Source organism: Carassius carassius, chromosome 1 (genome assembly GCF_963082965.1).
Source record: "Carassius carassius chromosome 1, fCarCar2.1, whole genome shotgun sequence".
In the NCBI taxonomy this organism is placed as follows: Eukaryota; Metazoa; Chordata; class Actinopteri; order Cypriniformes; family Cyprinidae; genus Carassius; species Carassius carassius.
The window spans coordinates 14,484,545-14,510,102 of NC_081755.1; the positions used below are offsets into that span (position 1 = coordinate 14,484,545).

The 25,558-nt window shown below is 42.8% G+C and overlaps 2 protein-coding genes and 2 long non-coding RNA genes across 4 annotated transcripts in view; all 4 read left to right on the forward strand.

The window, feature by feature from the left end:
- Positions 1–25,283, forward strand: part of LOC132107776 (uncharacterized) — a 58,078-nt gene extending 32,795 nt beyond the window's left edge. The window contains exon 5 of the long non-coding RNA XR_009424363.1: positions 24,678–25,283. This is a non-coding gene — a long non-coding RNA (uncharacterized LOC132107776). The remainder of the gene's footprint in view (positions 1–24,677) is intronic.
- The window catches only part of LOC132150053 (zinc finger protein 664-like), a 549,937-nt gene that overhangs the window by 320,469 nt on the left and 203,910 nt on the right, over positions 1–25,558 (forward strand). The window lies entirely within an intron of this gene.
- Positions 1–25,558, forward strand: part of LOC132147404 (gastrula zinc finger protein XlCGF26.1-like) — a 384,485-nt gene that overhangs the window by 236,848 nt on the left and 122,079 nt on the right. The window lies entirely within an intron of this gene.
- LOC132107853 (uncharacterized) lies at positions 15,385–16,500 on the forward strand. The gene is made up of 3 exons (XR_009424369.1): positions 15,385–15,466; positions 15,613–15,824; positions 16,200–16,500. It is a non-coding gene; the product is annotated as an uncharacterized LOC132107853 (long non-coding RNA).

Below are 25,558 nucleotides of genomic sequence, written 5' to 3' on the forward strand. Positions count from 1 at the left end.
TGCACCACTTACCGATCTTTTGAAAGCCAAAACAAAGTCCATATGGTCATCAAGTTGTGCGCTAGCTTTTAAAAATGTTAAGACTCTATTGTGAAAGTTTTCTGTCCTTGCGGCTCCTTGCTTTGAAAGGCTCTTTGCAGGTTGACGCAAGTCAGGTTGGAGCTGAAGCTGTTCTCCAACAGTCTGATAAACGGGGTTGTTCGGCCTGTCAGCTTCTTTTCGCGCAAGTTCAACTCATACCAGCTAAATTATTCCGTGGTGGGAAAGGAGGCTCTAGCTTTGATTTGGGCATTACAACATTTTGACATCTATGTCGGCTCAAGTCAACCTGTTGTCATTTATAAAGACCACAACCCATTGACGTTTTTAAAGTCTCTTCACTGTCCTAACCAAAGGCTGATACGTTGGTCTTTGTTTCTTCAGACTTATTGCCTTGATATTAAGCACATTAGAGAGTCTGAAAACGTTCCCCTATGAATGATGCTTAAGTTGGTGTTTAAAAAAAAAAAAAAAAAAAAAAAAAGCACTATTTTGGCTCTGGTTGCTGTCCTTGGTACTTAATTTTTCTTTCTGTATGGGGCTTATGTTTTTGTTTTAATTGTTTATGTTGTTTGTTTGCAGGGATTCTTAACAGATCCCTGTTCTAAGGGGAGGAGTGTGACGACCTGGGTATTCATTGGGTTTTTTTCCAGTAGAAGACGGATGACTCCACCCCCCCGTAACCTGGTTACATCCGTGACACCTGAGCCCAATTTCCCTTGCCTCTTTAAGAGAAGCAAGCTCGATGGCAGAGAGGGTGGGCGGCCAACTTGATTGCTTTTCGTTATGGTTTGATAATGTTTCGTTTTGCATACATCACGAGACCACAGCACACTACATTCTCACACATACCTTTAGGACGCCATTACTGACTTTTGAACACTACAGTACCTAGTCTTGTATATTTGTCGTATCTAAATAAAATGTTTCTTTACGAATTGGCTCTCTTATGTCCCAGTTTTTTGTTGCATCCCCTTTTGAGTCACGGGGTGTAACAATAATATATATAATTTTTTTTTTTTTTTAAAGCCAGCAGATTGTAATGGACCAGATTGCAGAAGCACTGGACATAATAGCAGCTGAACTTCAAAAACGCCTAGCTGAGACTGATCATGTTCTCATCTCATCTCCACTACAAATAGGAAATTTAAAACAGTTAGAAATAGAAAAGTGATTTTACATAAAATACAGTGAATACGTAAAATACAGTGCATTCGGTTCAGACATTGCACAGTGCTCATTCAATAAATGCACAGCTAAACAGATGGGTTTTGAGTCTAGATTTAAATGTGACATGTTTTAGCACATCTGATCTCTTCTGGAAACTGATACCAACTGTGCATAGTAACTAAAGGCGGACTCCCCTTGTTTTGTGTGAACCCTTGGTATTTCTGACTCAATCCTAATGATCCGAGCTCTCTTTTAGGTTCATATTCAGTGAACATATCTGCAATATATTTCGGTCCTAGGTCATTGAGTGATTTATATACGACTAAAAGTACTTTATAATCAATCCTAAATGTAACTGGAAGCCTGTGTAAGCACCTGAGGACTGGTGTGATATGCTCAGAATTTCTGGTTCTAGTCTTGACTGGAAACAAAACATCTAATTCTTGCAATGTTTTTTAGATGATAGTATGCTGATTTAGTTACTGCTTTGACATGACTACTGAACCTAAGGTCTGTCTCCAGAATCACACCAAGACTCCTGACAAGATTTTTAGTTGTTTGACCCCTAGAGTCAAGGTATGCATTCACCTTGAAAACGTAATCTTTGTTTCCAAATGCAATAACTTCAGTTTTTTCCTTGTTTAACTGAAGAAAGTTCTGACACATCCAACTATTAATTTTACCAGTACATTGGCATAGGGAGTCAATGGGGCTGTAGTCATTTGGAGATAAGGCTAGGTAAATCTGGGTATCATCAGCATAATTGTGATAGGCAATTTGGTTCTTTCTCATTATTTGACTTAGTGGGAGCATATACAACTAAACAAAATATACAACATATACAAGGCTAAACAAGAGCGGTGCTAGAATTGAGCCTTGCGGTACTCCACATGTCATGGACGTCCACTTAGACTTATGCCCTCCTAGAATCACATAATAGCCTCTCCCTTCTAAGTATTACCTGAACCATTTGAGTACCATCCCAGAAAGCCCAACCCAGTTTTCCAGTCTCTCTAGTAGTATGTTATGATCGACAGACAGATCAAACGCAGCACTGAGATCTAGCAATACCAGCACTGTTATTTTGCTAGAGTCAGAATTTAAGTGAATATCATTTTTAAATATTCTAATGAGTGCTTTTTCTGTGCTGTAATGCGGTCGGAAACCAAATTGTCCAGGTATCCTTTATCCATTGTCCATCCCTTTATGACCACCATGTATCCATCCTCTGATGGCTACTTCCAGCAGGATAATGCACCATGTCACAAAGCTTGAATAGATTCAGATTGGTTTCTTGAACATGACAATGGGTACACTGTACTAAAATGGACCCCACATTTACTAGATCTCAACCCAATAGAGCATCTTTGGGATGTGGTGGAACGGGATCTTCGTGCCCTGGATGTGCATCCCACAAATCTCCATCAACTGCAAGATGCTATCCTATCAATATGGGCCAACATTTCTAAAGAATGCTTTCAGCACCTTGTTTAATCAATGGCACATAGAATTAAGGCAGTTCTGAAGGCGAAAGTAGGTCAAACAAAATATTAGTATGGTGTTCCTAATAATCCTTTAGGTGAGTGTGTGTGTATACATTAATATGTATATACCGTAATTCCTCAAATAAAAACCGGTAGTCAAATAAACGCCGGGCCTCTTATAGTGGCCGGGGGTGTGGTCAACATGGACAAATAAAGGCTGGTCTTAAATAAAGGCCGGGGGAAAATTAGTCCAGCAGAGCCAGATAACGAATGTACACGCCCACTGCCGGAGCGTTTCTCGTTCTCAAGTCAAGAACCGCTTGCATCGGTTTTCGGATCACTAGTACACTGAACCGAGAACCGTTTCTGTCGGACGCGTCCGATTCGAGAACCGAGGAGCTGATGATACTGTGCATGCGTGATTCAGGGTGAAGCAGACTGACACACAGAGCGCGTCTGAACCAAACTGATGCTTTTGGTGATTGATTCTGAACTGATTCTGTGCTAATGTTATGATCTCTGTCCACTGGAACATTATCGCTTTTCATTTAAAACGGGTTATTTAAAACAATTTCTAATAAAACAGATGGAATTAGAAATAAAGGCCTGCCTCTAATAAAAGCCTGTTACCTTCTGCAGTTCAGGTAAATAAAGGCCCTGGCTTTTATTTGAGGAATTACGGTATATATATATATATATATATATATATATATATATATATATTTACATGTGTGTGTGTGTGTTTGTGTGTATATATACTGTATGTATACAGTAGTCAACATTTGAAGTGATTCAAAAACTTTCATCAGAGTTATCTGAAAACCTAAGACCAAAATGTGTTCTTGTCTTAGAACGACTTTGATCAACTTTTTTGATCCACTTCAAACGTTGACTACTACACTATATACTATAGCGTGTGTATAAGTTTTATTATTATTTTTTTAAAGCAATCCAAATTTATTGAGTTTAAATAGGAAGCCATGCAATGATCATTGTTGTCCAATGTGTTTTTATTTGTGCAGGATGATCTCTGAATTTCTGAATCTCTAAAAGACTCAATCTGCATTAATAAGTCTGTCTTTTTAGGTGTGTTGTATTGGCCCTCAGTATCACTTTAGGTGAATCTTACAATGAATAAGTAATTCTTACTAACATTTATCCTCCATAGACATTAATAGGGCTGCATGATAACGGTTAAATTGATAATCACGATTATTTTGATTAAAATCATAATCACGATTATTAATAACAATTACTCTATCCTGCTAAAACCACCCTAAACTTGGCTGGTTGTTTCAGCTGGTCTTTCACCCTCACCAGCTAAGGAAGTGGTCAAAACCCTCTAAAACCAGCCTTCTGACCAGCAAAGACCAGGCTGATGACCAACTAAAATATGTTAACCTGCTTAGGCTGGTTTTAGTATTTATTATTATTATTATTATTATTCAGCAGGGAAATGCAATAAGATTTCAAGTATCCTTTAACCAACCTCCACTGACTATACACTGGCTTCATTTAACCAACTTAATAATACAAAACTCATGGTTTTGGTAAGCTGTTTTGTCATCTGTATTCACATTTCAATTTGTTCACAAATGGAGAAAAGCCACTCAGATCGCACAGTAAATATGCTCAAAGATCGTTAAAACACAATGAAAACTAATATTGCCATGCCATTTTCAACACGTGTAAAAACTGGTAAAAACTTTAGAAACTCTTAATATAAATTCCAACAATTCCAATTCATGTAGATTTTTTCCCTATTCATTGTCACATGTAGGAAACGCATGTGACAAAAAAAGGAAACCCAGTGAAAGTTTGATAATGGCATATTTGGTAACACAAACAGTACAAATGGCTTGTGTAAAAACACATTGTCTATATGACACGTTCATGTAAGCAGAATATCGCTGTGGAGAGATCGCTAAACTTGCATGTTTTCATCATCAGCGCTTGTTCAACCATCAGTGATCGCGCATAGGGTTCCCAGATTGCACAAATTTAATAAAACACTGGACAGAAATTGTATCCTTAAAAGACAAAAGCTCTGTTTTGGGGATTAAAGCTCTTCACACATGGCAACCACAAGCATGAATGCCAGTGAAGACTTGTTAGCAATTCAAGATAACGCAAATGGCAAATTAAAAACAACGTTTCAGGAAAATAACGAGCCGGCCAATATCGTGACGATTATTTTTAATTATTCGAGAAAGGTGGAAATCGTTATCGAGATTAAAATACTATTAATCTATTACTATTAATACTATTAATTAAGCCAAGGTAAGGCAAGTTCATTTATATAGCACACAATGGTATTTATATTTCGTACACAATGGTAATTCAAAGTGCTTTACATAAAAGAAAGTAAAATAATAATGAAGAAAAATAATAACAAAAATAAAACAAGCAATTTTAAATTTTTTAAAATGATTAAAACATTTAAAAACAGAAAAAGATTTTACATAAAAAAATAAAATAAAAAAACAGTGAAAATATTGTGCAATCAGTTCGCACATTGCACAGTGCTCATTCAGAATCAGAATCAGAAAGAGCTTTATTGCCAAGTATGCTTGCGCATACAAGGAATTTGTTTTAGTGACATAGGCTTCCAGTAGACAGAGACAACAACACACAGAAAAAATAAAAATAAAAAATAAATAATAATAATAATAAAAAAAAATTAGGTAAATAAATAAGTGTATAAACAATTGTGCTATAAATGAAAATCGAATAGGATTGAATATGATGCAGGGATGTACTAGGATGGAGGGGTAACAAATAAATATAAGGATATTGCACATTTTTTTGCATAAGCATAAGTTGGGAACATTCAACTGTTCATGAGGTAGACTGCCTGGGGGAAGAAACTATTCTTGTGCCTTGCTGTTCTGGTATTTGCAGCTCTGAGGCGCCGGCCAGATGGCAAAAGTTCAAAGATGGGGTGACTTGGATGTGAGGGATCCAGAGTGATTTTCTGAGCCCTTTTCCTCACTCTGGATGTATACAGTTCTTGAAGGGTGCGCAGAGGAGCACCAATAATCCTTTCGGCAGTCCGAACAGTTCTCTGTAGTCTTCTGATGTCTGATTTTGTTGCTGAACCAAACCAGACAGTTATTGAAGTACACAGTACAGACTCAATGACGGCTGAGTAGAACTGTTTCAGCAGCTCCTGTGGCAGCCTTTGTTGGGCCTTTTTCACAACGGAGTCAATGTGATTGTCCCACTTCAGGTCCTGAGAGATAGTGGTTCCCAGGAATCTGAATGACTCCACTGCAGCCACAGTGCTGTTCATGATGGTGAGTGGGGGGAGTGCAGGGGGGTTTCTCCTAAAGTCCACGATCATCTCCACTTTTTTGAGCGTGTTTTGAGCCAGCTGCTCAACCTCTTGTCTGTAAGCAGACTCATCACCGTCCTGGATGAGGCCGATGACTGTAGTGTCATCTGCAAACTTCAGGAGCTTGACAGAGGGGTCTTTAGAGGTGCAGTCATTGGTGTTCAGGGAGAAGAGCAGAGGGGATAGAACACATCCCTGAGGGGCACCAGTGTTGGTGGAGCAGCTGTTTGACATGAATTTCCCCAGTCTCACTGACTGTTGCCTATCAGTCAGAAAGCTGGTGATCCACTGACAGATAGAGCTAGGAACAGAGAGCTGGGTCAGTTTGGTCTGCAGGGTTGTTGGGATGATGGTGTTGAAAGCCGAACTAAAGTCCACAAACAGGATTCTCACATAAGTCCCTGTTTTGTCCAGATGTTGCAGGATGAAGTGCAATCCCATGTTGATTGCATCATCCACGGACCTGTTTGCTCGGTACACAAACTGCAGGGGGTCCAGTAAGGGTCCAGTGATGTCCTTCAGATAAGCCAGAACCAGTTTTTCAAACGACTTCATGACGACAGACGTTAGAAGCACACAGGCCTGTAGTCGTTAAGTCCTGTTATCTTGGGTTTCTTTGGAATAGGGATGATGGTGGAGCGTTTGAAGCAGGAAGACACTTCAAACAACTCCAGGGATCTGTTGAAGATCTGTGAAAAGATGGGGGGCCAGCTGGTCAGCACAGATTTTCAGACAGGCTGGTGTGAGGCCATCTGGGCCTGGTGCTTTTCTTCTTTTGTTCTTCTTGAAGACCTGGTGCACATCATCTTCACAGATTTGAAGAGCAGGAGGTGTGAAGAGGAGGATTGCAGGAGGTGTTAATGGTTGTGTAGGGAGATGGTCAGAATGGGTGTTGGTGGTTTCAAATCTACAATAAAACTCATTCAGGTCATTAGCAAGTCGTTGATTAGCCTCAGTGCAAGGGGATGGTGTCTTGTAGTTTGTGATGGCTCTCAGTCCTCTCCACACTGAAGTTGAGTCGTTGGAAGTAAACTGGTCTTCCAACTTTTTAGCGTAGGTCTTTTTAGCCGCTCTAATCTCTTTGTTCAGTGTTTTCCTGGCCTGATTGTACAAGACTCTGTCCCCATTTCTGTAGGCATCCTCTTTGGCCTGACGAAGATGTCTGAGTTTTACTGTAAACCATGGCTTATCATTGTTGAATGTTAAATAAGTCCTGGTAGGAATGCATATATCCTCACAGAAACTAATATAGGATGCTACAGTCTCTTTGAGTTCGTCCAGATCGGTGGTAGCAGCTTCAAAAACACTCCAATCAGTGAGGTCAAAACAAGATTGTAAATCCTGCCCTGTTTCACTGGTCCATCTCTTCACAGTCCTTACTACAGGTTTAGCAGATTTAAGTTTCTGCCTGTTGGTCGGTATAAGATGAACCAGACAGTGATCAGAACGTCCCAAAACTGCTCGTGGAACAGAGTGATATGCATCCTTTATTGTGGTGTAACAGTGATCCAATATATTACTGTCTCTGGTAGGACATGTAACATGCTGTCTGTATTTTGGCAGTTCACTTGAGAGATTGGCTTTATTAAAGTCCCCAAGAATGATTAAAACAGAGTCCGGGTGTTGTTGTTCTGTGTCTGTGATCTGATCAGTGAGTTTCTGTAAAGCTGAGCTCACGTGCGCTTGCGGAGGAATGTAAACACTGACCAGAATGAACGAGTGAAACTCCCGCGGCGAATAGATCGGCTTGCAGTTAATGAAAAGTGTTTCGAGGTTTGAACAGCACATCTTCTTTAACACAGTTACATCTCTACACCAGCGTTCATTGATGTAAAAGCATGTCTCGCCGCCGCGCGATTTCCCCGTTGATTTTGCTTCGCGGTCCGCTCTAAACAGCTGAAAGCCCGGCAGATGGAGCGCGCTGTCCGGTTTGGCGTCATTCAGCCAAGTTTCCGTGAAACACAGAGCAGCAGAGTGTGAGAAATCCTTATTTGTCCGAGAGAGCAGGAGTTCATCTGTTTTGTTGGGTAGAGAGCGGAGATTTGCCAGATGGATGCTAGGCAACGGCGTTCGAAATCCGCGCTTCCTGAGTCTGACGAACGCTCCCGCTCGCTTCCCCCGTCTGCGCGTCCTGAAGCGCTTGATCAGCGCCACTGCTCCTCCAATAACAACGTTCAGTAAAATGTCTGAATAATTTAAATCCGGTAAAAGATCTTGTGGTGTGTTCTGCCGAATGTTCAGCAGTTCATCCCTGGTGAAACTGATCATGTTTGTTAAACAAAAAACAAACAAAAACAGTACAAACACTGGAGAGCCAAGCACTGAAGCAGCCATGTGCGGCGCCATCGAGTGAGTGGACCTAAGTTCAATCCATTAATCCATTAATTTCATCAATGGATTTGCAGAGGGAGTCAATGGGGCTGTAGTCATTTAGAGATAAGGCTAAGTAAATCTGGGTATCATCAGCATAGCTGTGATAGGCAATTTGGTTATTTCTCATTATTGACTTAGTGGAAGCATATATTCAATAAATGCACAGCTAAACAGATGGGTTTTGAGTCTAGATTTAAATGTGACTTATGTTTTAGCACATCTGATCTCCTCTGGAAGCCGATTCCAACTGCGGGCGGCAAAGTAACTAAAGGCGGACACCCATTGTTTTGTGTGAACCCTTGGTATTTCTAACTGACTTGATCCTAGTGATCTGATTGCTCTGTTAGGTTTATATTCAGTGAACGTATCTGCAATATATTTCAGTCCTAGGTCATTTAGTGACTTATATACGAGTAAAAGTACTTTAAAATCAATCCTAAATGTAACTGGAAGCCAGTGTAAGGACCTGAGGACTGCTGTGCAGCTGTCTAATGGACTTCTTGTGAAGGCCGGTGAGGAGCCCATTACAATAGTCCACCCTGCTGGTGATAAAGGCATGAACAAGTTTCTCCAAGTCTTGTCACGTAAAAGAACACAAAATCCAATTGCAAGTATAACAGTTTATTTGCCAAAAATGCAAAACAGCAGGGAGCAAGAAAATAGAGCAGGTGAGCTGGTGAACAGGTGAGTTGGTGAATCGGTGAGCTGGTGAGCTGGAGAGCTGTCTCTGTAACACGGAGACTATGATGCACTGACCCGAACCAACCCAGGGCGATCTCCTTGGCAGAGCGCAAGAAGAGTGATCTGAGGACTGAGAGCAAGACCAGCACCGACAACTACGAACAACGATCTGACAACATGCAGTAACAACCACAAAACAGATAAAGACAGGACAGAACCAGCATCAGGTGCAGCCATGCTGATTAGCTCATCAGCCCAATGATTGCCGGAGCAATGCTGAATGAGCAATCAGACAGATAACGAGAAGACATGCAGAATGAACACACAGATCTATGAACCGTGACAGTACCCCTCCTCCTAGGAGCGCCTCCTGGCGCTTCCAGAGGAACCTACCTGGCGATTGTAATCATCGATAAGCGAATGATCCAATATGTCCCTAACAGGAACCCAACTCCTCTCCTCCGGACTGTAACCCTCCCAGTCCACCAGGTACTGAAATCCGCGTCCCCTCCGCCTGGAGTCCAGAATACGTTTTACTGAATAAGTGAGTTCCCCATCTACGAGTCGCAGCGGTGGGGGAACTGGGACAGGCGGATTAATGGGGGCACGAAAAATGGGCTTTAATTTGGAGACATGGAAGACGGGATGTATTCTCCTGTACGCAGGAGGAAGTTTGAGGCGGACTGCCACTGGACTAATAATCTTGGTGACAGTAAACGGGCCGATAAATTTGGGAGCAAGCTTCTTACAGACGGAACGGAGAGGAATAGCTTTAGATGAAAGCCACACTTTTTGACCAACGACGTGGACGGGTGGCTCAGACCAGTGGCGATTGGCCTGGGCCTTGGTGCGCGCCCCCCACCTGGAGGATGGCTTCTCTAGCCCTCCTCCAGGTGCGGTGGCACCACTGGACAAAGGCGTAAGCAGAGGGGACCGCGACTTCGGATTCCATACTCGGAAAGATAGGTGGCTGGTAACCTATGCTACACTCAATCGGAGATAAGCCCGTGGATGACACTGGTAAAGCATTGTGTGCGTACTCCACCCATGAGAGTTGCTGACTCCAAGAGGATGGGTTTTGAGACACCAAACACCGCAATATCCGTTCCAAATCTTGGTTGGCCCTCTCCGTCTGACCATTACTCTGGGGATGAAACCCAGAAGAAAGACTAACAGTCGCCCCTAACAAACGACAAAATTCTTTCAAAAATTTGGAAACAAACTGAGGCCCCCTGTCAGAGACCACGTCTACCGGGAGGCCATGAATACGAAAGACGTGATCAATGACAGCAACCGCTGTTTCTCTGGCTGAGGGTAATTTGGGCAGAGGAACAAAATGAGTTGCCTTCGAGAACCGGTCCACCACGGTCAAAACAACCGTGTTACCCTGCGATGGCGGGAGTCCCGAAACAAAATCTAGCGAAATGTGGGACCAGGGTCTCGAAGGAACCGACAGTGGCTGAAGGATTTCAGCAGGGGGTCGATTGGAAACCTTAGAAGTGGCACAGACAGAGCAAGCCAAAACAAAATGACGTATATCCCGGGCCATAGAGTGCCACCAGAACCGCTGTTTGACAAGAAATACTGTACGATTTACCCCTGAATGAGAAGCTACTTTGGAACAATGGCCCCAACGGATGACCTCGGACCGTAATTCTTCTGGCACAAATAAACTACTCGGTGGGCATCCAGGCGGAGGCGTTACCCCTTCTAAGGCGTTACGGACCTTCGACTCGATCTCCCAAGTCATACCAAATACCACGATGTCATGTGGCGCTATAGACCAGGGAGACAACGGGCGTTCAGATTTATCAAAATTACGGGACAAGGCATCAGGTTTAACATTCTTAGAACCTGGACGATAAGAAATTGAAAAACGAAAACGACTGAAAAATAAGGCCCACCGAGCTTGCCTAGAATTTAACCTTTTAGCAGAACTGATGTATTCAAGGTTCTTATGGTCAGTCCAGACTATAAAGGGTTCCTCCGAACCCTCCAACCAATGACGCCATTCTTCCAAAGCGAGCTTAACTGCCAGCAACTCTCTATTACCAATGTCATAATTACATTTGGCAGGAGAAAAACGATGAGAATAATATACGCAAGGGTGAACCTTACCATCCGCAGAAGAACGCTGGGAAAGAACCGCACCAGCCCCACCTCTGATGCATCGACCTCCACCACGAACTGACGGAAGGGGTCAGGGGCCACCAGAATGGGAGCTGAAACAAAGCAACTCTTTAATTTGCAGAACACAGCTTCCGCCACGCTAGACCACCTGAACGTCATCTTGGCGGAGGTCAAGGCAGTCAAAGGGGCGGCTAGCTGGCTGTAATTGCGAATAAAACGGCGGTAAAAATTGGCAAAGCCCAGAAACCTCTGCAGGGCCTTGCGGGAATCTGGGGTTGGCCAATCTACCACAGCCTGAACTTTGTTGGGATCCATGCGTAATCCCTCGGATGATATGATGTACCCTAGAAAAGAAACAGATTGTGCATGAAAAATGCATTTCTCCGCCTTGACAAAAAGCCCTTTCTCTAGCAGCCTCTGAAGCACTACCCTGACGTGCTGAACATGTTCCTGGAGAGAATGAGAAAATATCAAAATGTCATCCAGGTAGACATATATGAACTGATCAACCATGTCTCTCAGCACATCATTGACTAGTGCCTGGAAGACCACGGGAGCATTAGAGAGCCCAAACGGCATAACAAGATACTCAAAATGCCCCCTGGAGGTATTAAAAGCGGTCTTCCATTCATCCCCCTTTCTTATGCGATCCAAATGATAGGCATTGCGAAGATCCAATTTTGTGAAAAAGGAAGCACCCTGCAGACTCTCGAAGGCTGAAGAAATCAACGGCAAAGGGTAGGTATTCTTTACCTTGATACTATTCAACCCTCGATAGTCGATACAAGGACGCAGGGAACCATCTTTCTTTTCCACAAAAAAAAAATTCCGCACCTGCAGGAGAAGAAGAAGGACGGATGATCTTGGCTGCAAGAGAATCAGAAATATATTTCTCCGTGGCCTCCCTCTCCGGTACGGAAAGTGAGTATAACCTGCCTTTAGGCGGAGAAGTACCTGACAATAAATCTATTGCACAATCATAAGGACGATGCGGAGGAAGAGAAGCAGCCCGGGACTTACTGAACACTCCCTTCAGGTCAAGATACTCCGCGGGCACGTTTAACAGATCCACATGTTCATCCTGCAACACAGAACAAGACACAGAAGAAGCAAGCAGACAACAAAAATGATGCATGACAATATTCACTCCAGGATGAGACTGTGCTTAGTTGCCAGTTAATATTGGGGTTGTGTAACACTAGCCAGGGGTGACCCAAAACCACAGGAGCCAAAGGGGAATCAGTCAAATAAAAAGAAATGGTCTCAGTGTGGTTGCCCGAAGTGATAAGACTCACCGACTCAGTGGCATGAGTGATGCGTGGAAGTGACTGACCACAGAGGGCACTGACTGAGATAGGTGGACTAAGTGAAACTGCACGAATACCCAGCTTAGACACTGTCCCACAATCCAAAAAATTAACTTCTGCGCCAGAATCCACCAGTGCTTTACAAGAGAAAATGTCCCGGCCCCTCCGTATTTGAACCGAGAGCAGAGTTACCGGGGAGGAGGACTTCTGAGTGGTGACTCTGGTTTTTACTGGGCACTGTGCAGCGATGTGACCTGCGGCACCACAGTATAGGCACAGCCCAAGGTTCCTACGCCTGTCCTTCTCCTCTCGAGAAAGGTGAGCCCTGCCCACCTGCATGGGTTCTGGATCGAAGCAGTGATCGGTTGTCTTCTCCGCCATGGCTGCAAACTGGTCACGCTGATGTAGTCTGGTGTCCACTCGGATGGCCAGATTGATCAATCCGTTGAGTGAAGTGGGTAATTCCAGGGTGTAAATCTCCTTAATGATCCGGTCGACCAATCCATGCCTAAACATGTCCCACTGCACTTCTTGGTTCCAGTTGCATTCCGCCGCCAATGTGCGAAACTCAATAGAATAATCCGTAACCGACTGATCTCCTTGGCGTAACTCCGCCAATTCCCTTGCCGCCTTCCTGCCAGATGCAGCCCAATCAAAAAGCTTCCTGAGCTCCTCAGAAAACAATTGGAATGAAGAACAGCAGTGTTGTCCTTGTTCCCACACCGTTGTTCCCCAGAGAGCCGCTCGTCCAGAAAGCAGAGTGATGATAAAAGCCACTTTGGACTCCTCTGTAGGAAAAGACGAAGGCTGGAGAGCAATGTGAAGAGAGCAAGTGGTCAAAAATGAACGACATAACAGGGGCTCACCGGAACAAACAGTTGGAGGCGGTAGATGAGGCTCAATGCGTTGGTTGATGATATCCACAGGTTGAAACGTCGGGAGGATTAAGCGCAGTGGGTTGTTGGGCAGAATCAGGTTTTAACTGTCTGACCTGAGTGGTGAGATCTGAGACCTGCGTGACGAGTGCCTGCACTGCACGACCAGTAGCCATGATTTGCTCCTCTTGCTGTGCAAAACGACTATTGCTGCTGGTGAGAATGTCTCTCAGCTCCGCCATACTTGCTGGATCCATCTTGGTCAGATCGTTCTGTCACGTAAAAGAACACAAAATCCAATTGCAAGTATAACAGTTTATTTGCCACTACGCAAAACAGCAGGGAACAAGAAAATAGAGCAGGTGAGCTGGTGAACAGGTGAGCTGGTGAATTGGTGAGCTGTCTCTGTAACACGGAGACTATGATGCACTGACCTGAACCAACCCAGAGAATTCTCCTAGGAACAGGCGTGGAAGCACACTGGGCGATCTCCTTGGCAGAGCGCAAGAAGAGTGATCTGAGGACTGAGAGCAAGACCAGCATCAACAACTACGAACAACGATCTGACAACATGCAGTAACAACCACTAGACAGATAAAGACAGGACAGAACCAGCATCAGGTGCAGCCATGCTGATTAGCTCATCAGCTCAATGATTGCCGGAGCAATGTTGAATGAGCAATCAGACAGATAACGAGAAAACAGACATGCAGAATAAACACACAGATCTATGAACCGTGACAAGTCTTGACTGGAAACAAAACATCTAATTCTTGCAATGTTTTTTTTAAATGATAGTATGCTGATTTAGTTACTGCTTTGACATGCCTACTGAAACTAAGGTCTGTCTCCAGAATCAAACCAAGATTTCTGACTTGATTTTTAGTTGTTTGACCCCTAGAGTCAAACAACTTCATCTTTGTTTCCAAATGCAATGACTGCAGTTTTTTCCTTGTTTAACTGAAGAAAGTTCTGGCACATCCAACTATTAATTTCATCAATGCATTGGCAGAGGGAGTCAATGGGGCTGTAGTCATTTGGAGATAAGGCTAAGTAAATCTGGGTATCATCAGCATAGCTGTGATAGGCAATTTGGTTCTTTCTCCTTATTTGACTTAGTGGAAGCATATACAGGCTAAACAAGAGTGGTGCAAGAATGGAGCCTTGTGGGACTCCGCATGTCATGGACGTCCCCTTAGACTTATGCTCCCCTAGACTCACATAATAGCCGCTCCCTTCTAAGTATGATCTAAACCATTTGAGTACCATCCCAGAAAGCCCGACCCAGTTTTCCTGTCTCTCTAGTGGTATGTTATGATCGACAGTATCAAACGCAGCACTGAGATCTAGCAATACCAGCACCGATATTTTGCCAGAGTCACAATTTAAGCGAATATCAATCATTATCTTAATGAGTGCTGTCTCTGTGCTGTGATGCGGTCGGAAACCAGATTGAAAATTGTCCAGGTATCCATTTGAGTTTAAGTATTTGTTCAGCTGATTAAAAACTACCTTTTCTATAATTTTGCCTGTAAAAGAAAGACTAGATATTGGTCTATAATTGCTCAAAATTGTGTTATCAAGATTGCTCTTTTTCAGGAGTCTCGGGTGCTGCGCTAATCACTCCGCCCAAGTAGCCACTCCGCCCAAGTAACGTTAGCTGTGCTCCTACGCCTAGTGAGAATATAGTTCCCAGTATTTATACGATTAAAAATGGTCTCTGTCTCATATAGCCTTGTTATTTGTACACGCTGTGACTATACAGATCACAACATCTAAATAGGAAAATGTTTGCATTATTTTGTCACATATTGGAATTACTATGCTACCAGTATCCATTTACATCCAGTCTTTGTGCTAAGCTAGGCTAGCGGTGGGTGCGTCAAATAACACTTACAGAACGCACAGAAATGAAAAAGGTATGTATGGACTTATCTAACTCTGGGGAATACTGTGAATAAGCTAAAGTCCCAAAAAGTCAGAGTGTTCCTTTAATGTTGTTCCAAGGGTTCCATACTCTGTTCCAGGTCCTCTCTCCTTGTGGCACATATATGTTAACCATAAACTGATACAGTAAGTCTTCTATTTTTCATGAAAAATATAGCTTATTATTGATGTAATTAGTTTGGTTTTCTAACTGTTTATTTTCTTCTTTTTCTAGATAAGATATCATAACTATTTTTTCCCATTTCATTAAACAAATTATTTTGTCTTTGAAGCTGGAGAATAGTTATACATGGAGGGATTGATGGGTTCAGTCTGCGCATTATGTTTCTTTGTGTAAACACAAACAATCGGGCATCAACTGTTCTCCAGTGTTTTCTCACTGCTGTTAATCAGTATGGTTTACCCCACCGTGTTAGAAGTGACAAGGGAAGAGAAAATGTTGAGATTGCCAGAGACATGCTGGAACATCCTGAAAGGGGCCCATGTCAGCAGATTTTCATGCTTTTGTGTCCTTGGGATGATATCTCCATGTCTAAATTTAATTGATACAGTATGTAGCAGTATTTTTCGTATACAGTATTACACTTTGTTGAATGAAAATGGTAATTGTGCATTAACAGATGTTAACCTTGTTGGTCTGCAAATGAATGGTCTGATCTTATTTACACAGCACTCTTTTATTTATTTTTTGCGCACCTGCTTATCACTTTTGTGCAACCCTGGCAATATCCCAAGAATCCATTTCCATTTAAGATGACAAATCTGATTCATCAATGTGTCAAGTCTCGCACCACTTACTATTTATCTGCCTGACTTTCCCTGTTTCTGCTTTTCCATCTATGCAACTGATATAAATCAGAGAGAAGATGCCACATCACTGGAAAGAGTGTCCACAACCAGAGAATTGAGAGGCTGTGGCGTGACGTCTGATGTAGTGTAGTTAGCAACTATTACACTACCTTTAGGTAACTCGAAAACAATGGGCTGCTCGAACCTGATCAAGATCTCCACATCATATGCCTCCATTTTGTCTTCCTGTCAAGACTGAATTGGCATCTAAAGGAGTTCATCCAGATGTGGGACAGGCATCCACTTTCCACAGAGGGAAACCGGTCCCCAGACCAGTTGTGGATTGCTGGTCTGCTTTTGGAGCAACAAGACAATCCTGACCAGGTGGCCCTGTTGTCCTCTTTGCAGCTAAATTGTCAATAAGGCTACTTAACTCAGTCCTTTGTACAATATCTGCTTCATTTTTCAACAGATTGATGTACAGGGCATTGATTGGGATGGACCTGTTGCACCACCAGCCTCAGAGTCTGTTGAGGTCCCAGCAGCTCCCAAGGATTTGCGTCAGAGTAGAGGAGCATTTAAGGGCAAACATTGACCCTTTTATGACCAGTGAGGCCTTTGGGGTGGACATTTATCTACAAGCCATGTCATTGGCCGAAGCCTTTAAGGCTACACAACCGTAAACCACAACTCATCCACCCTCATCCCACGAAATAAGACTTTGGTAAGAAAATACACTGCAAATTGCTTATAAAGTTTTTTTTCACTGCTTTCCCATTACTCATGTTCCTGGTGTCACTTCCACTTCATGTAACGGCAGTCTGCAAAGATGACAAGAGCATAAAGGTCTGTTCACACCAAGAATGAAAACTATAACTATTACTTTTTAAAAATGGTTTCCAATTTAAAGGGGACATCAGATGCCCCATTTTCCATAGGTTTGTACAATTTTTAAGGTTTTCATGAAATGTCTGCAAAATAGTTCAATTCCTCTCTGGGATTGAAATTATACTGTTGGGACCACTGTCTGAATGATTTTTGTTTTTTTGTAGATGGTGAATGAATACACTGACAGCTATTTAGATTTCATTAAAATTGCACATTTATAGTAGCAGATGACATTGCGGAGAAGCTCTGCACCACAAAATAAGTAACATAAAAGGTCACTTACATCCACTTTCATTACTGCAATCTGAAACTTAGAATAAGCACACAGTTATGGTTCACTGGTGTACATGAAAATATCGTTATTATTGTATTGTTTCATTTTGCTCTTGGTGTGAACAGGGGTGTATTCCAGAAAGCAGGGTTACCTTACCATGAAGTAAACCCTGATCTTTTGGTTGATTAACCCCAAACCTTGCTTACTCAGGGTATGTGTTTCCAAAAACACATCCGGGAATAAGTTCATTCAACTCAGAGTATGTTCCTAGTTAAGACTCAAGACATTCTCAACAGAGCGACGAATCGACGAGTCACTAGAGAAACGGACGCTACGAAAAAACGCGCCAAGCTGTTTGTTTCTTCTTCTTTTGTTCATTAGTTGTTTACATGCTTAGTGCATATCGCCACCTAATTGATAGCTGTGCAATTTTTATTTATTTCCATTTAATCTTTAATCCTTGCGAATGTGAGTAATATTGTTTGTTTTATGCTAATTTATATTAAGTCATATCAGAAATTTATTTTGATTTAAATTTAGACATTATAGAAAATGCCTATCCATGTGTGAGATAATATAAAATGTAATAAATAAAATAAATAAATATATATTATATATTTAATATATAAATATATATTAAGTTAAACATTACCTAAAACGTATTTATACAGATAACTCTTATATATGCCAATAAAATAAGTAATCATATTAGGATTATATATTGCCTTATTTATTACCTATATTAGCGCTTCCTCATTAACATATCAAATATATATATAATGAATTTGTCCCACCTTAAGAATAAAATAGCTCAGTGTTGCTTCGCAAAGTTATAGCGTCACTGCAACTGATGTTAGAAGCTGTGGTTGCTTTAAAAAAAAATTACAATGTGAGATTCGTGCAAATAGCTGACCAACCGCATCTAAAATCTAAATAAATTAGAATATCGTGAAAGTTCATTTCAGTAATTTAACTCAAATTGTGAAACTTGTATATTAAATAAATTCAGTGCACAGACTAAAGTAGTTTAAGTCTTTGGTTCTTTTAATTGTGATGATTTTGGCTCACATTTAACAAAAACCCACCAATTCACTACAAATTAGAATATGTTATATAAAAAAAAAACTTTTTAGTGAATTGTTGGGCTTCTGGAAAGTAGGTTAATTTACTGTACATGTACTCAATACTTGGTAGGGGCTCCTTTTGCTTTAATTACTGCCTAAATTCAGCCTGGCATGGAGGAGATCAGTTTGTGGCACTGCTGAGGTGGTATGGAAGCCCAGGTTTTTTTGACAGTGGCCTTCTCTGCATTGTTTGGTCTCTTGTTTCTCATTTTCCTCTTGACAATACCCCATAGATTCTCTCTGGGATTCAGGTCGGGTGAGTTTGCTGGCCAGTCAAGCACACCAACACCATGGTCATTTAACCAACTTTTGGTGCTTTTGGCAATGTGGGCAGGTGCCAAATCCTGCTGGAAAATGAAATCAGCATCTTCAAAAAGCTGGTCAGCAGAAAGAAGCATGAAGTGCTCCAAAATTTCTTGGTAAACGAGTGCAATGATTTTGGTTTTCAAAAAACACAATAGTCCAACACCAGCAGATGACATTGCACCCCAAATCATCACAGACTGTGGAAACTAACACTTGACTTCAAGAAACTGGGCTACGAGCTTCTCCAACCTTCACACAGACTCTAGAACCTTGGTTTCCAAATGAAATACAAAACTTGCTTTCATCTGAAAAGAGTACTTTGGACCACTAGGCAACAGTCCAGTTCTTCTTCTCTTAGTCCAGGTAAGATGTCTCTTAAGTTGTCTGTGGTTCAGCAAATTCCTTAACACGTCTGTGTGTGGTGGCTCTTGATGTCTTGACCCCAGCCTCAGTCCATTCCTTGTGAAGTCCACTCAAATTCTTGAATAGATTTTGCTTGACAATCTTCATAAGGCAGTGGTTCTCTCAGTTGGTTATGCATCTTTTTCTTCCACACTTTTTCCTTCCACTCAACTTTCAGTTACCATGCTTGGATATAGCACTCTGTGAATAGCTTCTTTGGCAATGAATGTTTGTGGCTTATTCTCCTTATGAAAGGTGTCAATGATTGTCCTCTGGACAACTCTCAGATCTGCTCCTCAGAAAGTCCCTGCTGGCAAGGTGGTACTTTTTCAAAGTTCCGGAACTTTCAGCGGCAACCACCATTTATTTGAATCATTTTCAAAATATTACTGTTATTGTGTTATGAAATGTAATTTTAAAAGTATTTCAGGCGAGAATGTAGTTGTTCAAAACTCAAATTTGTGGTTTATTTATAAAGACAGTGCCTATTTAAAAACGTTTCGCCAATCTCGGAGACATGAGCTCCACGCGACCAGCAGGAGTTCAGTGCTCATGTATCCGCCGAGAGCAGCCTCACCTCGGCTAGACCTTCTGATGTGTGCCGCTGGCTCTGATGTCTCTTTAGTGGTTAAACATAAAGTATAATTAGTTTTGGGTAAATCTAACAGGTTATCTTTGGTCTGTATTCAATTTATCTATATGTTTAAAATGAAAATGAAAAAAGGCAAATTTATATAATATTTTGTTTCATTGTAATGTAATGTTATATACACATATCCCTGAACTAAGTACATTCCTGCAGCTGTTAAAATGTTTAAATCAAAACGAAAGGAGGCAGTGGTATTTGATATCCTAGTTCATTTTATTGTAAATATATGAAAATTGCAGTAGTCAAGGCGAGCTGACTGATGTTATCAAGTACGCTGCTGTTTGCAGAATGACTGGTTTGCGTCGCCGTGGACATCACACTCCCGAGACGAATGCACAAAGTCTGAACTACCGACGATGCATGTCCAAAATCAGCGTACTTTGTATTGAGAAATGCACGCGGACCTACGTCACCAGACTCTTTGCCTAATCTTCCTGGTACTTTACACCACAGTGGAAACGCAGAAAGCAACAGGTCTGGGGGGAAAAAGTTCCTGATAATTTTGGTGGAAACGCAGCATTAGGCTGTTCTATGCTGATGGCCTACACCCAAAGCTGATTTGGACCAGATGTTCTTATGGACAACATTTCCAAGATAATATGCTAGTAAGTCTAATCTCAAATCATCATCTTAAACCTTTCTACTTTATTGATCCATCCTATTCGGTTGTTAAGTGATGACGTAAGAAGCGCTGTTTTCAAGTCCAAGCCTCAACTCGCTTCACTTGAGAATACTACAACCAAGTCGTTTATAAGCACTGTTTATTCATATTAATCATTTTATCTAAACGTTTTCAAACTTACAGTGTACACTAAAATCTCTGTGCTTACAGCGTCCCAAACACAAATTATATATATATATATATATATATATATATATATATATATATATATATATATATATGTATATATATATATATATATATATATATATATATATGTATATATATATATATATATATATGTATATATATATATATATATATATGTATATATATATATATATGTTTTTATCATTGTCTGGCTATCTGGGACTTATGGACTCATGGTATGGAGTTAATGGTTAGGATTATAACTTTTTCGCCTGTATAATATCACACTGTGAGTTTATATTAGCACATTTTTTTCTCGTGGTATCTGATAGAGCATTTGGAAAAGGAAGCGGTGCTACATGACATCAGACTTATCAAGCCAATAGAGACTGTGCCTGATCCCTTAATCATTAGGTCAAGAATTTGGATCGGTATTACACCAGAAAATCACAGAATTAAGAGTTAATAAAACAGTATGTTTTTTTTTAGATTATTTTATGTTGTACAGATTGTGTCACACACCTGGACTCATTTTGTGTGTTTTTGCCCCTGTGACCCAGTTTCTGTCTTCCGTGTCTGGTTTGATTAGTTTCCAGGTGTGTCTCTTCATTTCCCCATGTGTTCCATGTCCCTGTTAATTTAGTCATGCCATCCACCTGTGTTTCCCCAATTATCCCTTCTACTTAAGCCTTGTCCTTGCAGTTCTGTTTTGTCGGGTCTACTCGTCTAAATGTCAACTTGTCTACTTGTCACCTGTTACTTGCCACTTGCCTCTTGCCACCTGTTATTTACGACTTACCTTGTTTATGTTTTATTTAATAAATCCTTGTTTCGTTTATCCCTCGGCTCCGTGTTCCTTCTAGCAGCATAAGCCGTGACAGAAGACCCGACCTGAAAAAGTTAAAAACTGCGTGTTTTCCCTCCGTTTTGTTTTCCGTTTTTTTTCACAGTCTTTTTTCTTTCCGTAGTGTTTCATGGATCCCCTCTATCGCCCCGAATACCTCCTCCTCCTGCTGGAGCAGGAGGGACTGTCTCTCGAGGACCATACCAGACGGTTTCTCTGGCTAGCTAATGCCACCAGCTACCCGGACCACGCGCTCTGCACCTTTTATCACGCCAGCCTGAACCCTAGGTGCAGAGCGTTGTCGCCCGAAGATGGTCCTCGGGAGGATTTCGCCGCATTTATAGAGTGGAATCTGGTGAGAAATGGGTCCCCTCTCACGGTCGGCCCAATGGAGGATCTCGCCAGGTCCACTCTGGACCCAGAGCCCAGCCTACAATCTCCCCACGGTACGAGGCATAAGCCCGAGCCCACCGATGACGGAGAGCCAGAGAGCATCCCGTCAGACCAGGTGCGAGAGCCGGCGACACTGCCCACCACGAGGGAGCAAAATATGGAGCGCCAAATGGGTCAAAATGAGGGGGGTTCCAATTCACCTATGCCAGATCCTCTGTTAAGCCCAGGAAGGGCTCCTGATCTTCCGTTAAGCCCAGGACGGGCTCCTGATCCTCTGTTAAGCCCAGGATGGGCTCCTGATCCTCTGTTAAGCCCAGGAAGGGCTCCTGTTCCCCCGTTAAGCCCAGGACGGGCTCCTGTTCCCCCGTTAAGCCCAGGACGGGCTCCTGATCCTCCTGTAAGCCCAGGACGGGCTCCTGATCCTCTGTTTAGCCCAAGAAGGGCTCCTGATTCCCCGTTAAGCCCAGGACGGGCTCCTGTTCCCCCGTTAAGCCCAGGACGGGCTCCTGATCCTCCTTTAAGCCCAGGACGGGCTCCTGATCCTCCGTTAAGCCCAGGACAGGCTCCTGATCCTCCGTTAAGCCCAGGACGGGCTCCTGATCTTCCGTTAAGCCCAGGAAGGGCTCCTGATCTTCCGTTAAGCCCAGGACGGGCTCCTGATCCTCCTTTAAGCCCAGGACGGGCTCCTGAACCCCCGTTAAGCCCAGGACGGGCTCCTGAACCCCCGTTAAGCCCAGGAAGGGCTCCTGATCTTCCGTTAAGCCCAGGACGGGCTCCTGATCCCCCGTTAAGCCGAGGACGAGCTCCTGAACCCCCGTTAAGCCCAGGACGGGCTCCTGAACCCCCGTTAAGCCCAGGACGGGCTCCTGATCCTCCGTTAAGCCCAGGACGGGCTCCTGATCCTCCGTTAAGCCCAGGAAGGGCTCCAGCCCCAGAGCGTACTCCAATGCCTGCTCCTCCAAAATTCCCACCCTCCCACCCACTCCTGCCTCCTTTTCCGCTGTCGTCTGGCTGCCCCTCTGCTCGCCCTCAGCCTACCATCATTGTGGTGCGAGCTCAGCGGGACCGCCATCCTCCAGCGACGCCTTGGTCGGCGTCTCCCTCACCTCCGCCTCCTGCTTCTGAGGCCTGGACTCCGCCTCGGCCCGTTGACCCGTCGGCTCCACCATGGCTCCTAGCTCCTTCCTCTCCGCCGTGGCCCGGCAGTCCGCAGGCTCTGCCTGGCTCCCTCGTCCCTCCGGCTCCGCCTTGGTCTGGCGTCGTCCATCCTATGCCTCGGGACTCCACTCCTCCGGCTTCGCCTCATCCCTCCGTCCCTCCGGCTCCGTCAGGCTCCTTCATCCCCTCGGCTACACCTCAGTCCTCGGTCACTCTGGCCTCACCGCGGCCTTCCGGATCCACATCGCCGCGTCAGTCACCAGAGCCATCTGTTCCGCCTAGGACCTCCGGCTCCTCCCCGTCACCCTGGCTCTTCGGCTCTCCGTCTCCGCCTCAGGCTCCTCCTCCACTTGCTCCGTTGCCGTGGGTCGAGTCCCTGGAGTCAGTGACCATTCCTCCTCCATGGCTCCTTCCACCGTCGGCCCCACCTTGGGCCGTTATGGCTGTGGCCTGGGTCCTGCTGGGTACCTCCTGCTTCACATCCTTCCTGTCTCCTCCCTGGCTCCTTCCTCTGTAGTCCCTGTCTGCTGGCCCCCTCCTGGGAGGCTGTCCTCCACCGGAACCTCCTCCCAAGTTCCCACCCACGCCTCCCTTTGTTGTTTCTACGGTGCGAGGACGCACCTACCGGGAGGGGGGAGTACTGTCACACACCTGGACTCATTTTGTGTGTTTTTGCCCCTGTGACCCAGTTTCTGTCTTCCGTGTCTGGTTTGATTAGTTTCCAGGTGTGTCTCTTCATTTCCCCATGTGTTCCATGTCCCTGTTAATTTAGTCATGCCATCCACCTGTGTTTCCCCAATTATCCCTTCTACTTCAGCCTTGTCCTTGCAGTTCTGTTTTGTCGGGTCTACTCGTCTAAATGTCAACTTGTCTACTTGTCACCTGTTACTTGCCACTTGCCTCTTGCCACCTGTTATTTACGACTTACCTTGTTTATGTTTTATTTAATAAATCCTTGTTTCGTTTATCCCTCGGCTCCGTGTTCCTTCCAGCAGCATAAGCCGTGACAGATTGGGCTTTATAAACATTAGTTTGCTCACACATAATATACTTGTACAATCATTTTGATTACAACCGATTGATACTGACCTATGAAATCTTAAACTTTTTGGCACCAGTATATATTACCAATTTGAGAATGCCTTCCAATCCATCATGCTGTGAAAGGTCGCTTAACTCTGGATTTTTTAGTATTACCTAGGGCAGGGGTCACCAATCTCGGTCCTGGAGGGCCGCTGTCCTGCAGAGTTTAGCTCCAACCCCAATTAAACACACCTGAACCAGCTAATCAAGATCTCACTAGGCATACTGACTTTCAAACGGGTGTGTTGGAGCTGGTTGGAGCTAAACTCTGCAGGACAGTGGCCCTCCAGGACCGAGATTGGTGACCCCTGACCTAGGGTATCTTAGTACACTGATGTAGGGAGAGTGTTTAAATATTTCTTGCTCCAAACTCTGGAATAGCCCTTCTTATAGTGTATGGGACATACTATCTCTTAGTTGTACATTAGTCTCTTAATGTACAAATGTACATTAAACACTGGTTCCTTAAGCCAAGCATTCTCACAGTGCATCTCATAAACTTGTATACAGTTATAGATTATCAAATTCACTTGGTTATCTTTTGCTTTAAATGTTTTTAACAGCCACTGCACTACTTATTTTCCATGCTTGACTTTTGTTCTGTGCCCATCCCAAGGTAACTACAAACTACCCCATCTCCACTTTGGATGTAGCCTGATGGGAAAATTTAAAATGATCCAACAACTGTGAAGAGATTACAACAGCCCCTGTGAGGACTTTAGATGACACCAACTCTGATTCAAAACATGAAACTTACGAATGTTATGTTAACTTGTATACAAATATAAATAAATGTGTATGTATGTTAACTGCATGCTTTGTTTTATTTGTATTTCTCCCATGTGAACATTACTTGGACACAGTCTCCTCTGTTAGCAGATCACTGTCAATTTTATTTTGGAAACATGCATTTTCTGATAAGCTGATTTGAACTATATATTTTGAAACTGCTATACACATAAATGTAAATTGAATTACTTTAACTGTTTGTGTTTTTGAACTATATATTTAATAGTAACGCCCCCATTTTTTTCTAACTTTTTTTTGTTGTTGTTGATGTATGTTTTGTATTTTTCCAATTAAGCAGCTCAGGAACATTATTTACTAGAATACATTGAAGTACAGTACTATGCAATCTTTCGAGACCTTTGTCTCCTTTCATAAATTTTTTTGGCAAACGGTTCTTTAATATCTTGTGTTAAATATACAACACCAAATACTATGTGACCTGTAAAGGTAATTACCTTCATGTTTGAAATTTACACCATTATTTGACCTTTATTTCTTTGTCAAAATTATTAAAAAGAAACTGCAGTGAAATTAATGTGGACGCCAAATTTTTATTTAGTTTTGTATTTTAAGCTACGTTGCATTAAATTTGTAATGGAAATGATGATTTCATGTTCATTTCATTGTGCTTTTTGAAGACACATCCATGGCTGCTGACTGAAAATGTAATCCTGGGCTACAGTTATAATGACATGATCTGTGGTACTC